The 17,514-nt window shown below is 40.3% G+C and overlaps 1 protein-coding gene across 1 annotated transcript in view; it reads right to left on the bottom strand.

Moving 5' to 3' along the window:
- The window catches only part of LOC109230396 (nudix hydrolase 2-like), a 4,483-nt gene extending 4,406 nt beyond the window's left edge, over window positions 1-77 (bottom strand). The window contains exon 1 of the mRNA XM_019395904.1: window positions 30-77. The gene's annotated coding sequence lies outside the window, so the exon portion shown is untranslated. The remainder of the gene's footprint in view (window positions 1-29) is intronic.

The raw sequence follows: 17,514 nt of genomic DNA, 5'->3' as shown, positions 1-17,514 counted from the left end.
ATATATGTGCATTGAATTTTTAACTTAACCTGGTGTTACCAAAGTGTGAGGTTTTGAGTCTTACAATATGAATGAGTGAAGAAAGCTTTGCTATGAATAGCCCTTTTTATAGAAGGCTTATAGCATCATTAAGCTGACGATATGCAGCTGCTGTATCATCATATGGTACTTACCACGAAATTGAGCCGAAATTTACATGGAATATTATTTTCACTTTGTAGCTAGGAATCGATCTGCTTATGTGCACTTGTCAGGTCTGTACTATTAATCAATATTTAATGTAAGAAGCGATGCCAGGATTTTAATTTTATGGGTTCTAAATTTTAAAATAACGACTTCAAGTGTTAATAACGGGATGTTAAATTTAATATTATACATATTTAATGAATTTTTAATATAAATATATTATTTGAGCCGAGTGTCTTTCGGAATAGCGTCTCTACCGTTCTCAAGGTAGAGGTAAGGTCTGCGTATACATTATCCTCCCTAGATTTTATTTGTGGAATTCTACTGAATTATTTTTATTATTAATTACGTAAAAATTGCTCGGTTCGGCCGAATATGTAAACGAGCTTGTAGTTTTGCCCTTATTTAATGTGATGTGACATGCACGGGGTCTCTGGTGAAACTCGGTAGTTGCTACTCATACACATACCTAGCGACCTGCAAACAGCAAAGCACCAAATCCCATCAACCGTGTTGATTGGTGCAACCCTACCCCAAGCTAATGACCGAGTCGTAACTTTACACTGAATTAATTATACTGTTAAATTCTAGATTCAAATTTAATATTTGTTGAAAATGTAGTAGATTTTTAGCTACATATCTATACTCATTATTGTCGAAAGTTATGGGTTTAGATGAACTTGTAGACGAAAGGCTACGTCCACCCCTGATTCACTATCATGATATTAATACTTTAAGCCAGAAAAAAAAAGGTTAAATTATTAAGAAGCTAGTTATATGACGTTCATGATGGAGGATGGACCGAAAGAGCGTATCGAAAAAAGACTGACAGGCTTCTAGACTAGCATGCTTCGGAAGAAATTAAAAGGTGCACATAACATTTTTGGCAAATAATTCCACACCGATCTGAGAAAGAAAAGTGAAGAACTTTACAAGGTATAACAAAAGTTCACATAGTATACACGTTTTTCGACTAAATATTGTGTAGCCCAAGAGATAAAGCCAGGAAGTCTCTCGTACTAAAGTACTAGACAATACGTCTCATGGTTAGCCGCTTAGGTTGTAACATACCATATATATGAGTATTTTTGAGGAACTTGTTTAATATGAGACTCTTAATAATTTGAATTTTTTGCTTCTTTTGTTAAATTATTATTATTATTATTATTATTATTATTATTATTATTATTATTATTATTATTATTATTATTATTATTATATGATACCTTAGGCGAATCCCACATCGACAAAATACGGGAGAGATGTTGGGTATATAAGTAAACATATTTTAGACTTTAGTAACGCGTTTTAATCCCGTGAGGGCCTAAATCCAGAATGGGCAATATCACTAGCGGACTGAGCTGTTAGATATTATACACTAATCGAATAAAGCAGCTCACTGTTGCCCAATTGGGTTGCCCTTAAGCAGTGATTTGTCTTTGTTAATTCTTTTATCATTTCTAACTCTTTTTAAATCTAAAGAGAGGAAAATTACATATAAGACGGATAAAGGCCAATTTTGATTAAGAGATAAGGAGCTTCAAGCTTATTCATGATAACACTAAAAAGTAAAAAGAATACGTCAAAAGTCAATATGATACACTAGATAGGTTGAAGACTTGACTTACCATAAAAAGTGTACTTAAATTCTTGGTACTTAAAAAGGAAATAAATAAAGAAAGATTGTTCCCAGAAATTCTTATAGAAAAACAACAAGGAGGGACCATTACGAATATTTTGTTTAAATTATTAGTATTACTCACGTTGAGGGGCTTAAGAGACTTGTACCTGCTTCTTCTTGCTTTCTTGGTTTTGTAACTTTACACGTATTTGCAGAGGCTTTATAGCATGGGTGTACCAATAAAAAAAGGTGAGAAAAAGAAAAAGTATTAAGTGAGATTTGATCTATGTTCCTCTAGGTAAATAACTCAGCATTCAACTAAGTGCACCATTTAGACTCTTTGGAGGATGGGTACTACCAGATAATATTAGACTAATTTTAAAAAATATGTACACAAATTACCTAGTTTGGCGGAGGGACCATGGGTTCACATGCCTATAAATCCGCTCCTGCTTATTTGTGCATAGCTCTTAGAATATTTGGGTACTTCAGATATACTCATTCCGTCCCAATTTATATTTGCGGTGTTTGAACAAGTACAAGATTAAAAATGCCATACCCCAAGCTCGGGGAGCGCGACCGGCGCTCGACCGAGTGAACCCGGCCGAACAAGCCTGTTAGACACTTACTACCCAACTCACTTACGATCAAGAGAAGGCATGTTTTCATTAATTAGACAATAGGAGATCATACAAGTACATTACTAAGCTATTTCATTAGTTACATCATTGTTAAGTTTCAAAATACAAACACCTTACGATTTAGTAGAATAAGAGTCCAAAACACAACATAATCTGTTGACCATCCCAGCACCCATATTCAACCCACATAATGTCTGCGGAGCCTCTAAGTAGATACAGAAGAGAGAGTACTACAAAAGTGCCGGCAACAAGGCCCCGGCTATACCTCAAAACATGATAAGAAGATGAACAAAAGATACAAAAGGTACAGGACCCCAAAATGATGTGGGTCTCACAAAGTTAGCTGGAAAGAGGGTGCGCCACTAGCTGCGATCGGCACTGCCTGCTATGGAACTACCTACATCCATTTAAAGATGTAGCGCACCCGGCAAAAGGGACGTTAGTATTATCGAATAGTACTAGTATGTATAACTAAACACCATCTCATTAGAATGAAAAAAATACAAGAAGGAAGTAATCATATAATTGATGATGTCACAACCCCAAAAACGACCGGTCGTGATGGCGCCTATCGTGAAACTAGGTGTGAACACCTAATTTTTGACCACATCCAAATTCTATTGTATTTTAATGTAAATAGTTCTTGTATATATATATATATATATATATATATACACTTATAGAATATTTTGTTGTTATTTGTAAAGAGAAAAAAAAAATTTACAAAAAATATATATAGTTTCTTTTAATTAGAATTTTAATAAGTAAGCTAGAGAATCTTTCTTAGTATTATTTAAACTTTAGTAAAAATATTGGGTCCTCTTATTTATATAGTTTTCTTTAAGTCTAAAAGTAAGTCGGTTGATATATATATATATATATATATATATATAGAGAGAGAGAGAGAGAGAGAGAGCTATGTATTTTACTTTCTTTTTATTTAATAAGATGGATTAAAAAAATATATATAATAATAAAAAAAAGAACTAACGAAAAAAAAAGAGAAAGCAAAATCTGATCCCAACGCCCCATTTTCCCCACTTTGCTCACGTCTTCTACCCATGATCCCACACTCACACCCACATCTCCATATAACCACCTTCATTCTTCTTTATAAAGAGGGGAGAAGAATACCTTGAAAGGGGGGACACAAAAAAGGAGCAGCAACCGCCCAAATGTCCACTGCTTCAGCCATCTAAACCACACAAACAGCTCCTTCCTCTTTGTAAAAGTTCAGTTGAAAGCAGCCACAACTCCTCCCATTTTCCTCCATTAAACACCACCAAAATCCAACCCCAAATCTAGCCATGAACTCCACAAAAATACAGCACAAACAGTCATGAACCAGCCACGATCTGCCTCCCAAAAGCACACCTGCGCCGTCCCTCATCAGTTTCTTGGAGTCGAGTTTTGTGTCGACGATTCTGTTCGAAGTTGCCGGTCCTGTTCGCAATCTCGTTTTCAGTTTGAGTATTCAACATTCACTGTTGTACTAGCTATTTCGCTCGTGAATTTCCATCAAATAAAAATAACGAACAAGCTCCAATCCGACTATTTTTCTTTTCACTTTTCCGGCCAGTTTCGAGGTTTTCGTCCGTAGTTTTAGTTTGCAGCTGACGATTTCAGAGCCAATTTCTGTATGATTTGCGGTGTAACTCGAAGCTTGGAAGTTTTTCAATTTGCGAGTATTAAAGGAAGATTGTTCTTCGGTTAAGGTTCCATTCTTTCTCTATTCTCTTATTCTCGTCACTTTGTGTATATTTTTGGTGATATGATTTTGGTGGTCTATTTCTTAGAGTAATATTCTACTCTGTTTTTAGTGCTGTTGCTCAGCATATTATTTGTTCTTTTTCATGGAAAATGTTTTGGATTTTAGTAAACGGTAGTGCAATTGAAGAAGAAACATAGATCAGGTTTGCCTTAACTTTTTTTTATGCTTACTTAAAAGGAAGACTTCTATATTTCTTAACCCACGAACAGACAAAGGGTAAATTTGTAGTAGATCTTATTTAAAAAAAAAAAATTGTATTGGAGCCTTCAAATATGCTGCTGATAGCGATGTTGACCCACTTGGAATTAGGCGAAGGCAAATTAACAAAACGATAGCTAATGCAAAAGAACATTTGCCTTATATTAAATTTAGAGATTTCATTTTCTGTTTCATGTGACACCAATCTCTACTGCCATGGGTTTGAGCTAAACAAATTAACCAAAAGAAATTTCCGCTAGCAGAAAGTATTTGGACAAAAAAAAAATTCTTTTTTAGAAAACGACACATGTCTGGTTCTCAAATGGGTTGATCTATATTTTAATCACATTTGCCTTATATTAAATTTAGAGATTTCATTTTCTGTTTCATGTGACACCAATCTCTACTACCATGGGTTTGAGCTAAACAAATTAACCAAAAGAAATTTTCGCTAGCAGAAAGTATTTGGACAAAAAAAAAATTCTTTTTTAAAAAACGTCACATGTCTGGTTCTCAAATGGGTTGATCTATATTTTAATCATATTTTTCTGTTATTTATTTTGATAATTCCATGTCTATTTTAAAGATGTTTGAGTGGTTCTGTTAGTTTTTTTAGCTTTATGTTTGTGACGTTAGTAATTAGATTCAACACTAGTTTGTTATTTAAAGATAAAATAGAATTTATGCCTTCCATGACCTGAATTGTGTTACGGGATTTGGGCTAAATGAAATTAAAAGATTGAAGCTTTGATGTTTGTTACTTTCTTTACTTGCCATATCGCTAGTAGCGCGTTTAAGCTAATAGGCAAATTTTTAGGCACGTATTAATAAATAAATCCTCGTGATTGTGTACACGTTCGCGTGACATATTTATGATTTTTCTTAAAAATTGAGGTACGCGTTCGCGCAACTCTGATCAAACTTTCATAATAATAATAAAGCGTGATTAGTTGTGGACACGTACGCTTGACATGATTCTTGACGCGCCAAACAAAAGAGTACACGTACGCGTGACTCGTTTTAAAAATAATTCCTTAATTATGAATAAATCAAGCGATTAAAAGCGGTAAAAAGGTAAATGCACATAGGTCCTAAAAATGAGTAGTTAAACAATTTAATTCAAGTAATAATCACTAAGCGACCGTGCTAGAACCACGGAACCCGGAAATGCCTAACACCTTCTCTCAGGTTAATAGAATTCCTTACCTAGAATTTCTGGTTCGCAGACTCTTTAAAAAATAAAACTTCCTCGATTTGGGATTTAAAATAAACCGGTGACTTGGGACACCATAATTTATTCCAAGTGGCGACTCTGAAAAATTAAATAAATAATCTCATTTCGAATAATGTCACTTAAATTGGAAAAACTCTCTATATCCCCTCGGGAAAAAGGAGGTGTGACACTAGGCCAGCCGACACATTTTCAAAATAGTTCAACATTTCATTTAAAGCTTAAATAATACCATTTTCAACTGGTTTTCCATAAAAGATATAAAGTTAAAAACCAAACAAAGCGGAAAACACAAGCCCGACCTCGGGTGTCACTAAGTCATGAGCAATACTACACTTGTTGTGAAACACAACTAGACCAAAATAGTTTGATATATCCAAAGTTTACTAGAAGGAAGATAAAGAAGTAAGAAGGCGGAACTGCGAATGTCAGGCAGCTACCTCGCTATCTCCGGTGAAATCTCCGTCTAGAACAGTCAACAGCCGCTACCGTGGCCTGAGATACCTGGATCTACGCACAAGGCGCAGGGGGTAACGTGAGTACACCAACTCAGTAAGTAACAAGTCCAAACATTGGACTGAGAGGTAGTAACGAACTAAAACTCAGCAATTATAACTAGGGCTGCTTATCGGGCGGATTGGACGGTTATTTATTCTTAACGGTTTTGTTTATCGGTTATCGGCTTTTAAATGTATTAATCCGCTAGCTACTTGATAAGATATCAGGTGGATTGATATCGGTTTAGCTCTTATCGGGCGGTTTATCGGCCTAATTCAATCAAAATAAAATAAAATTTAGTCTCTGTATGTTTAAATAGGTAGTCGACGTACTAAGAGGGACGAAGCAGAAGAGACACCGTGATGGGTAAATCATCTGTCTAGAACCGTATTTATGTTTATGCACATTGGCCTTAGTCCATGTGAAAAATTTCCAATTGGCCGTTGTTAAAACAAATGTTCGTCATGCTTAGAATTCTAGGATGCCTTAAAACCCAGGCAAAGTTGATGAAGCAGTGGTGTAACTGGTGTTGTTATCTTGTTTCAGACAGCAGATTCTGTCTTTTGTCATAGTTAGATGACTCATTTTATTTGGCTTTCTTTTATTCTAATTCACTTTGATAGAGTACTGGAGGAAGAAGGATTTTTTATTACTTAATATATATATGGATAAAAATATTTTTTATATATGTGTATATATATTCTTAACGGGTTAACGGATTACCGTTAAGAAAATTGAATAATCCGCCCCCAAACCAATAAGCCGTTAATAAAAAAAAGTCAATCTGTTCCCCGTCCGTTAAACCGTTAACCTGATACCAATAAGTCATTAAGCTTCAGTTTTGGTTCGGTTTTCGATTTCGGTTCGGTTTTGAACACCCCTAATTATAACACATTTAAATTGTACAGAAAATAGGCATGCTGGCAATTCAATATTTTAAACTTGACAGTAAAGAAAAATGCTAGTCCGAACAATATAAAGTATAAAGCTCAGTAAAACTCTACATGTCAATGCCAGAAATGTATGAAATGCATCGTGTGCTCCCACTCTCAAGTGCTCAACCACTCGGTACCGCATATGGCCATCCGGCCCAGAGAAATCCATCCCGGAATATATAAACAACACTGACCTCAATTCAACCGGTACCGAGGAACAAGGGTAATCCAACCCTGAGGAGAAATCCATCTGCAGGTATCAGTACTTCGGACAAATCCATGTCCAGAGAAATCTATCCCTCAATAATATCAGTACTTCGGACAAATCCATGTCCAGGGAAATCCATCCCTCAATAGTATCATCCGCGCTCACTGGGGGTGTATAGACTCCGGAGGGCTCCTTTCAGCCCAAGCGCTATAACAAGCCAATGAAGGCATAATCAATAATCCGCTGCGGTGTGCAGCCTGATCCCATAACTGTCACTCAAATTCAGGCTCTCAGCCTCACTCAGTCACAACTCTCCAGTCTCACACACACGGGCACACAATACCGAGAAACTAGCCCGAAACAACGACATGATGTGCCAAATAACAATAACCGAGACTGAAACATGATATAATATGCATGAACAAGACTAAGTACAGAATATCAATAAAGATAATGATATGACAGCAAGAAACGACCTCTTGGGTCTCAACAGTATCGGCGTGAAGCCCTAACATGATAATTAGCATGATTTACAACTCATTAACTAAATCACATAATCACTACATAGGTATCAGCAAGAAAGAGTCACTAAGCGGTGCCATGGAATGATCCAGGCCGCAATCCTCACGGTGCACGCCCACACGCCCGTCACTTGACATTTGCGTCACCTCAATATCTAATCATAAAACACAAAGTTCAGGGTTTCGAACCCTCAGAACCAAGTTTGGAAGCGTTACTTACCTCAAATCAAGCCAAAACTCTAACCCGCGATGCCCTTGCCTCTCGCTCCGGCCTTCAAATGCTCTGAATCTAACCAAAATCAGTATATTATCATCAATACACACTAAAGGGATGAAACCCACACGAAAATTATCAAATTAGACCCAAATCCCGAATTTGCTCAAACTCGGACCCCGGGCCCACGTCTCGGAATCCAACAAAAATCGCAAGACTAGAAACTCTTTTCACTCCCGAGTCTATATATACCAAAATCATCAAAATTCGACCTCAAATCCCCATTTTAAACTCTCCAATTTCAAGCCCTAATCTCCCAATTTCTTCCCTAATTTTTTCACTAATATCATGATTACACAATGGAATAATCGCCATAAACACAAGGTACAAGGCCCAAGTAGCTTACCTCACTTAAAACACTTGATTCCCTCTTGAAATCATAGCTCCCAAGCTCCAACTCGTTCAAAAATGGTGAAGAAATGGCAGAAATTTGCGAAGTGGAACTTATATACTTTCTGCCCAGCACTTCCGCATCTGCGGTCCTCTAGTCTCATCTGCAACGCCGCACCTGCGGGAAATCCATCGCAGGTGCGGTCCTCACTTAAATTCCGGAACCCGCTCCTGCGGTCAACTTTTCGCTCCTGCTGTCTCGTAGGTATGGTACGATGTTCGCACATGCGACTCTTGACCTCTCCTCTATGGCCGCTTCTGCGGCTGATCCTCCACTTCTGTGTTGCCGCACCTGCGGTTCCCACTCTGCAGGTGCGGTTATGACAGCTAAAACACACCAGAAGTTTCACCAACTCTCAAACCTCATAAACCAATCCGTCAACCATCCGAATTCATCCTGAGGCCCTCGGGACCTTAACCAAACATACGACAAGTCACATATCACCATTCAAACTTATTCCAACCTTGGGAACACTCAAAACAACATCAAAACACCAAATCACCCTCGGATTCAAGCCTAAGGATTTTCAAACTTCCGAATTCCGCAAACGATTCAAAACCTATCAAACCTCATCCGAATGACCTCAATTTTGCACACACGTTACAAATGGCACAACGGACCTACTCCTATTTCCGGAATTCCATTCCGATCCCGATATCAAGATTTCCACTCCCGACCATAAAACTCCAGATCTCCAATTTCGCCAATTCAAGCCTAAATCTACCACGGACCTCCAAATTATATTCCGAACACGCTCCTAAGTCCAAAATCACCTAATGAAACTATCGGAACCATCAGAATTCACATCCGAGACCTTCTACACATAAGTCAACATCCGATTGACTTTTCTAACTTAAGCTCCTAAATTAGAGACTAAGTGTCTCATTTCACTCCAAGACCACTCCGAACACAGAATAACCAACACGATATGATGAAGTACAGTCGAACAACACATAAAGAAGCAGAAATGGGGGAAACGGGGTTGCAACTCATGAAACGACCGGCCGGGTCGTTACAGTTGAAAGCCTTATACAACACCACAACATCAAATTGAAAATCACATAAGCTTTCAAGTAATTTCCATAGCTCTAGATTGAGACATCTTTAATATTGATACACCATCATCCACAATACCACCGCATTCTTACGCGGAGTCCGATCACAACCCGATCGGGTAGGTCATCTCATTTGAGAAATTAACCATAATCACAATTTCATTCTCAAATTCTAGTTTCAATTTTTCCAGCACAAGTACCACCATGTGTGCGGCATGGTGTCCGGTCACGGCCCGATCGGCTAGGCCGTCTCGCCCAAGACATTACCATTTTCTATCAATTATCTCATTTCATATTTCTTTCTCGTCTTTCAGTTCATCGGCACTAGTTTCCACAATTGTTATATCGTACCTTGGCCCTTGGACGTATTTCATACTCATTTTAATCAATCTCAAGCATTATCATCATTCTCAACAAACAAGCCTTTCAATTCAAGATATTCGGTATATACGTGAGCGATTATAAGTCTTAGGCATATAGAGGCTTTCACATACTTTGGTATAACAATCTATATTCAAATTGACTTGAAGTCTTGGCATTTGTAGCACATATTCCGTATTTTAACACACCTTCAAATGATAAGATAACATGATGAAAGCCTTGGAACACATATATTGCACATATGTTTTTCAACACAAGAACATTTCGAAACAGTAAATTCTATAACGATCAATTTGGGACTTACACCAATAGCATGAACACTAAGGGGTTCAATTCTCAGAAGAGGGGGTTTAAGCCATACATACCTCAATAGAGCTTTCCTTAAATTCTACAATAACTCCGGAACTCTTAGCACCTTCAATCTATTTTAGGAATATAACAAGTTGATTCAAGAATTAGAAGGATAATCAAGATTCTAGCTCATTTGAGCACATTATCAAACACTAGGTGTGCATTACGTTTTAAGACCCTTTTTGTGCAAGATTCCATCATTCCACCACTCATCTTTTACCATTTTTAGCTCACAATCCTCCCACATTCTTGCACCACACATGCATGCAAAATAGACGACCCTCAAACCCATGAACCATCTTGCTAATTACCCATTTTTAGAAGAAATTTCGAAATTAAGAGCTAGGGCATAAATTCTTACCTTTAAGGTGAAGACTTAGTGAAGTTTACTTGAAAATCTTCAAGGTTTTAATCAAGGATTGATTACTTTTTTTTATGAAGAACCCTCTCTCCCGCTAGGACCCTCTTTCTTACTCTAAAGGTATCACAAAATAGGCTCAAAATGAGCTGTAGCATATGATATATTGACACAGGATCGGGTCTAAAAAATAGAAATTTGGAGCCCCGACAAGGATCTGCGGTCGTATATGAGACCGCATAATTGCTATACGGTCCGCGAAATGATCGCAAAAAGTGGCCCTCGGGGACTTGAATTTTCCGTTCTGGTCTGCGACCAACATGTGATCCACAGACCTGTTATGCGGTCGCATAATGCGCCTTAAAACCTCCCTTCACAAAATTCCAAGGACGATTATGCGACCAAAGTACGGCCCGCAAAATGGTTATGTGGTCGCATAATTGGCCGCGAAACTGACCTCAAAATTGGCCAAAAAGACTGCCCCACTCTGCAGCCAAAATGCGGCCCACAGAGTGATTATGCGGCCGCATAATGGCCCGCAGAAACGTATACTTCTGCAAAATATTTTCCTTTAACTCTGAAGTATACTGTTCAATCCCAAAAGTCTGAACCGCGGTCGACTTATTATAGCGCATAAAATCTAACTTGGCACCACGAACTTCCAGGTTTTAGGTAAAATTTTACGAGGCATTACATCCTCCCCACTTAAGATCATTCGTCCTCGAATGAGGACCAAGGTTCACTTAATAGCACCTTATGCAACTTCAGTTTTCACACCACATACCAACAGCCCCCAAATTTGACTAACTCCTTAGATTTCCAAAAATTTCGCGAGAGTTCCCTTTGTAATTAGGCCTATCCACCTGTCAGAGAACCCCATAAATACATCCTAACAGCATATACATAATCCACTGACGTAACACAACACAAAATAACACCAACCATAGCCTTATAAGAAACATATAACCAAAAGGGAACACCTTTACATTAACTGAACAAGTGATACAAAATTCATAGGTGACAATTTTATAAAAAGGATTACATAACTATTCAAACAAGTGAGGATACTTCTTCTTCATCTCTTCTCGGCCTCCCAAGTAGCCTCTTCAACTTGTTGGTTTCGCGATAACACTTTTACGGAGGCAATTTCTTTATTTCTCAACTTTCGGACTTGCCTATCAAGAATGGCAACTGGAATTTCTTCATATGACAATTCCTCATTAACTTCAATAGTCTCAACTGGCACGATAAGCGACGGATCTTCGATTACTTTCTTCAGCATAGACGCATGACATACCGGGTGCACCAATGACATCTCGGGTGGTAGCTCAAGCTTGTACGCCACCTGACCAATCCTTTGAATGATTCTGTACGGCTCGACATATCTCGGACTCAATTTCCCTTTCTTTCCAAACCGCATTATACCCTTCATGGGGGAAACTTTCAAGAATACCCAATCATCCTCTTTGAACTCTAAATCCCTGAGATGAACATCCGGATAGGACTTTTGACGGCTTTGGGCAGTTTTCAACCGCTCCTTAAAGATCTTAACCTTTTCCATAGCTTGATGCACGAGGTCTCCTATCAATTAAGCTTCCCCAATCTCGAACCACCCAATAGGAGATCTACATCTCCTACCATATAGCGCCTCAAATGGTGCCATCTGAATGCTAGCACGATAGTTGTTGTTATAAGCAAAATCTATGAGTGGCAAATGATCATCCCAGCTACCCTTGAAATCAAGAACACAAGCACGCAACATGTCCTCAAGCATCTGAATAGTCCGCTCTGCTTGCCCGTCGGTTTGTGGATGGAAGGTTGTGCTAAGATTCACCTGCGTACCCAAACCTTGCTGGAATTTCTTCCAAAAATTAGCCATGAACTGAGCCCCTCGATTGGAAATGATGGAAATTGGGGTGTCATGAAGCCTGACTATTTCCTTGATATACAACTAAGCATATTGTTCCGCTGTGTCGGTAGATTTAACTGGTGGGAAGTGTGCTGATTTCGTGAGTCGATCCATAATAACCCAAATCGAGTCAAACTTGCGCGGAGTGCGCGGTAACCCTACCACAAAATCCATATTAATCATTTCCCACTTCCACATTGGGATTTCTATGTTCTGAGCCAACCCACTGGGCCTTCGAAGCTCGGCCTTCACCTGCTGACAACTCGGACATTTTGCCACAAAGTCTGCCACGTTACTTTTCATGCCATTCCACCAATAGACTTCCTTGAGATCACGATACATCTTTGTAGAACCTGGGTGCACGTAATACCTAGAAGTGTTAGCTTCCGCCATGATTCTTTTTCGAAGACCATCTATATCTGGAACACATAGTCGCCCTTGGTACCGTAGTGTACCATTATCCATGCCAAGAGAAAAAGCTGTGGTCTTGTGTTTATGAATCCCCTCCTTCAGTTGTACCAACAATGAATCATTGTATTGTTTTTCTTTAACCTCCGCCACAAGCGATGATCCAGTCCTATTCTGCACAATTACTCCTCCTTCATTAGAGTCCGCAAGACGAAATCCCAAACCAGCCAACTGGTGAACCTCCCTGGCCAACGGCCTTTGATACGCCTCCAAGTGAGCCAAACATCCTATAGATTTCCGGCTAAGAGAATCCGCTACAACATTGGATTTTCCCAGGTGATATAGAATGCCGATGTCGTAGTCTTTGAGTAACTCAAGCCATCTCTCTGCCCCAGATTCAACTCCTTTTATTTGAAAATATATTGAAGGATCTTGTGGTCCGTGAATACATCCACATCGACCCCATACAGATAATGACGCCAAATCTTCAATGCAAAACCACCGCCGCAAGTTCTAAGTCATGTGTTGGATAGTTCTTTTCATGATTCTTGAGTTGCCTAGAAGCGTAAGCTATAACCTTGCCATGTTGCATTAACACACACCCAAGCCCGATCCTTGAAGCATCGCAATATACTACAAACCCCTTTGTACCCTCTGGCAGGGTCAATACCGGCGCCGTAGTCAATCTTGATTTCAATTCCTGGAAGCTCCTTTCACAAGCATCAGACCATTGGAACTTAACCGCTTTCTACGTCAATTTAGTCAGCGGAGAGGCAAGAGTAGTGAACCCCTCCACAAACTTCCTGTAATACCCGGTCAAACCCAAGAAACTGCGAATCTCTATTGGAGTTGTGGGTATAGGCCAATTCTTCACTGCCGCAATCTTTTGAGGATCAACCATAATCCCTTCTCTGGAGATGACATAACCCAAGAACGTGACAGATTCAAGCCAAAATTCACATTTCGAAAACTTCGCATACAATGGTGCTGATGAAGAATTTGTAAAACTGCCCTGAGATGATCGGCGTGGTCCTCCCGACTTCGAGAATATACAAGAATATCGTCGATGAACACTATCACAAAGGAGTCAAGAAAAGGCTTGAAGACTCGATTCATAAGATCCATGAAAGCTGTCGGGGCATTTGTTAGCCCGAAAGACATTACCAGAAATTCAAAGTGCCCATACCGGGTCCTGAAAGCTGTTTTCGAAATACCCTGCTCTCTTATATATCTTCAATTGGTGATACCCGGACCGTAAATCAATTTTGGAGAAGTACCTAGCACCCTGCAATTGATCAAACAAATCGTCTATCATTGGTAGTGGATACTTATTTCTTATTGTGACTTTGTTGAGCTGCCGATAATCAATACACATCCGTATAAATCCATCTTTCTTTCTTACAAAGAGAATCGGTGCGCTCCAAGGCGACACACTCGGTCAGATGAAACCCTTTTCTAACAATTTCTTTAATTGTTCATTTAGCTCCTTCAATTCTGCTGGTGCCGTTCTAGAAGGTGGAATAGATATAGGCTGCATGCCTGGACATCAATCCCAAAATCAATCTCCCTATCTGGCAGAATCCAAGGGAGCTCATCTGGAAAGACATCCGGAAATTCATTCACAACTGGCACAGACTCAAGTGTAGGTGCCTCAGCATCGGTGTCCGTGACCCAGACCAAATGATAGATACACCCCTTGTTAATCATTTTCGTGGCCTTAAGGTAGGAAATAAACTTGTCCTTTGGTACCACATTATCCCCCTTCCACTCAACAACTGGCTCATTAGGAAATTCAAGCCTCATAGTTCTAGTTCGATGAATAAACCAGTCCATCCCCATTATTATATCAAAATCAACCATCCCCAATTCGATGAGATCGACCATGGTATCCCGACCACGTACCGTGACAACACAATCTCTATAAACCCGCACGGCCATAATAGACTCACCAACTGGAGTAGATACAGAGAACGACTCATGAAGCTGTTCCGGTTCTATCCCAAATTCCATAGCAACATAAGGGGTAACATAGGACAAGGTGGAAACGGGATCAATAAGAGCATATACATCATGAGATTGGACAGTCAGTATACATGTGACAACATCTGGAGAAGCCTCTACACTTTGGCGACCACTCATAGCATAGAAACGGCTGGGTTCTCCCGAACTCTGCGTACCACCCCTAGCTGCACCACGCCCTACGGGTGCTGGAGTGCCTCGAGCTGGAGAGGGTGCTGAAGATGTAGCAGCTGCTGGACTGGATGGCTGTGCTGTGCCCCTAACCGCACCCTGGCGGGATAAACGACACTCTCTCTGGATATGGCCCCTCAATCCGCACCCGTAGCATATGGATAAGTCCATGTAGCAAATCCCTAAGTGCATCTTCCCACCTGGGGCATGGGGGCCTCCACTGCTGCTGAGATCTCCCTCCTGACCGACCCTGCTCGTGGGGTCCCCTATTGCCCTGACTGGGCCTGAAATGACTCCACTACTGCTGCTGACTGGGCCCTGATGGCGGTGCGCTAGCTGAAGACTGAGCAACAGACTGGGTTGGCCCTGATGACCCTCCCCTAAAAGCTGATCTTCCTCCACCAAATGACTCCTCGAAGTTGCCCGCGTACTGGGCTTTACTGCTACCCTACCGCTCCATTATGTTCTTCAACTTACGGTTCTCTATGGCCTGAGTAAATGCCACCATTTTCCCATAGTTCATATCAGAATTCAAGGCAGTTGTAGAAGCCTCATAATAACTAACCCTGAACAAACTGGCGCACCTTGGCCTCCATAGTGGGCAACATATGAATAGCATACTTGGACAGGCGTGTGAACTCCATGTGGTACTCCCACACACTCCTGCTACCTTGCTTTAAATTCTCAAACTCGGCTGTATGGGCTGCCTTTGTCTCAGCAGGCAGGAAATGATCCATGAAGGCGTCAGCAAATTCACTCCACCTCGTTGGACGGCTCCCCTCCTCAAGGGAGTCCTCCCACAACTCAAACCACGAATAGGCCACCCCTTTCAGGTGATAGGCAGCCAACTCCACCTCCTCTGTCTCAGTAGCACGCATAACTCTGAGAGTCTTGTGCATCTCATCAATAAAATCCTAGGGTTCCTCCTCGGGATTGGCACCCGTAAACACTGGAGGATCTAACTGGAGGAACATGTTTACCCTGGAACTAGCAGAATCCCCTTGCTGGCTCGAAGAAGTAGGTGCAGCATTAGATCTCTGGTCTTGGGAAGCCACTATTTGAGCCAACATCTGTATGGCTCCCCTAAGGTCCCCATCAGAAACACTAGGACCAGAAGCTGGGGCTGGAGGTGGGACCGGAATGTCAGTTGGAGGGATCGTCGTACCCTTAGCAGATGTAAGAACTGGTGTAGTGGAATCAGCCAGTGTAATAGTCGGGAGAATGTCCTCACCCCTCGGGTTCTCACCTGCATCATCAATTAAAGGATCAACTACCACTCCTGGGACAGCGTTAGCTCCTTGGCCAATTCTTGCTTTTTTCTTAGGTGCCATTTACTGAAAGTTAGAGCAATGCAAGAGTTAGAGGAGGAACAGTTTCACAACCATCTCTATCGCATGATATAGAACATCAAAGAAGGGTATTATTCCTAAATGTCCAAGTAGCCTCCAACTTATAGATGTGGTCTACAACACACCGATAAGAAGGACCCTACGAGACACGGCTCCGAGACATCCTAAGACACTTTAAAACCTTAGGCTTTGATATCAAGTTTGTCACGCCCCAAGCTCGGGGAGCGCGACTGGTGCTCGACCGAGTGAACCCGGCCGAGCAAGCCTGTTAGACACTTACTACCCAACTCACTTATGATCAAAAGAAGGCTTGTTTTCATTATTTAGACAATAGGAGATCATACAAATACATTACTGAGCCATTTCATTAGTTACATCATTGTTAAGTTTCAAAATACAAACACCTTACGATTTAGTGGAACAAGAGTCCAAAACAGAACATAATCTATTGACCTTCCCAGCACCCATATACGACCCACATAATGTCTACGGAGCCTCTAAGTAGATACAGAAGAGAGAGTACTACAAAAGTGCCGGCAACAAGGCCCCGGCAATACCTCAAAACATGATAAGAAGATGGAAAAAAGATACAAAAGGTACAGGACCCCAAAATGATGTGGGGCTCACCAACTCAGCTGGAAAGAGGGTGCGCCGCTAGCTGCGATCGGCACTGCCTGCTATGGAACCACCTACATCTATTTAAAGATGTAGCGCCACCGGCAAAAAAGACGTTAGTATAGTCGAATAGTACTACTATGTATAACTAAACACCATCTCATTAGAATGAATAATAATATAAGAAGGAAGTAATCATAAAATTGATGAAAGCCTTAAACAACACCACAACATCAAATTGAAAATCACATAAGCTTTCAAGTAATTTCCATAGCTTTAGATTGAGACATATTTAAAATTGATACACCATCATCCATAATACCACTGCATTCTTACGCGGAGTCCGATCACGACCCGATCGGCTAGGTCGTCTCATTTGAGACATTAACCATAATTATAATTTCATTCTCAAATTTCAGTTTC

The sequence above is a fragment of the Nicotiana attenuata genome, chromosome 7 (genome assembly GCF_001879085.1).
Source record: "Nicotiana attenuata strain UT chromosome 7, NIATTr2, whole genome shotgun sequence".
NCBI lineage: Eukaryota > Viridiplantae > Streptophyta > Magnoliopsida > Solanales > Solanaceae > Nicotiana > Nicotiana attenuata.
Note: the sequence above shows the minus strand (reverse complement) of the source record. Positions and strands in the feature narration are given on the sequence as shown.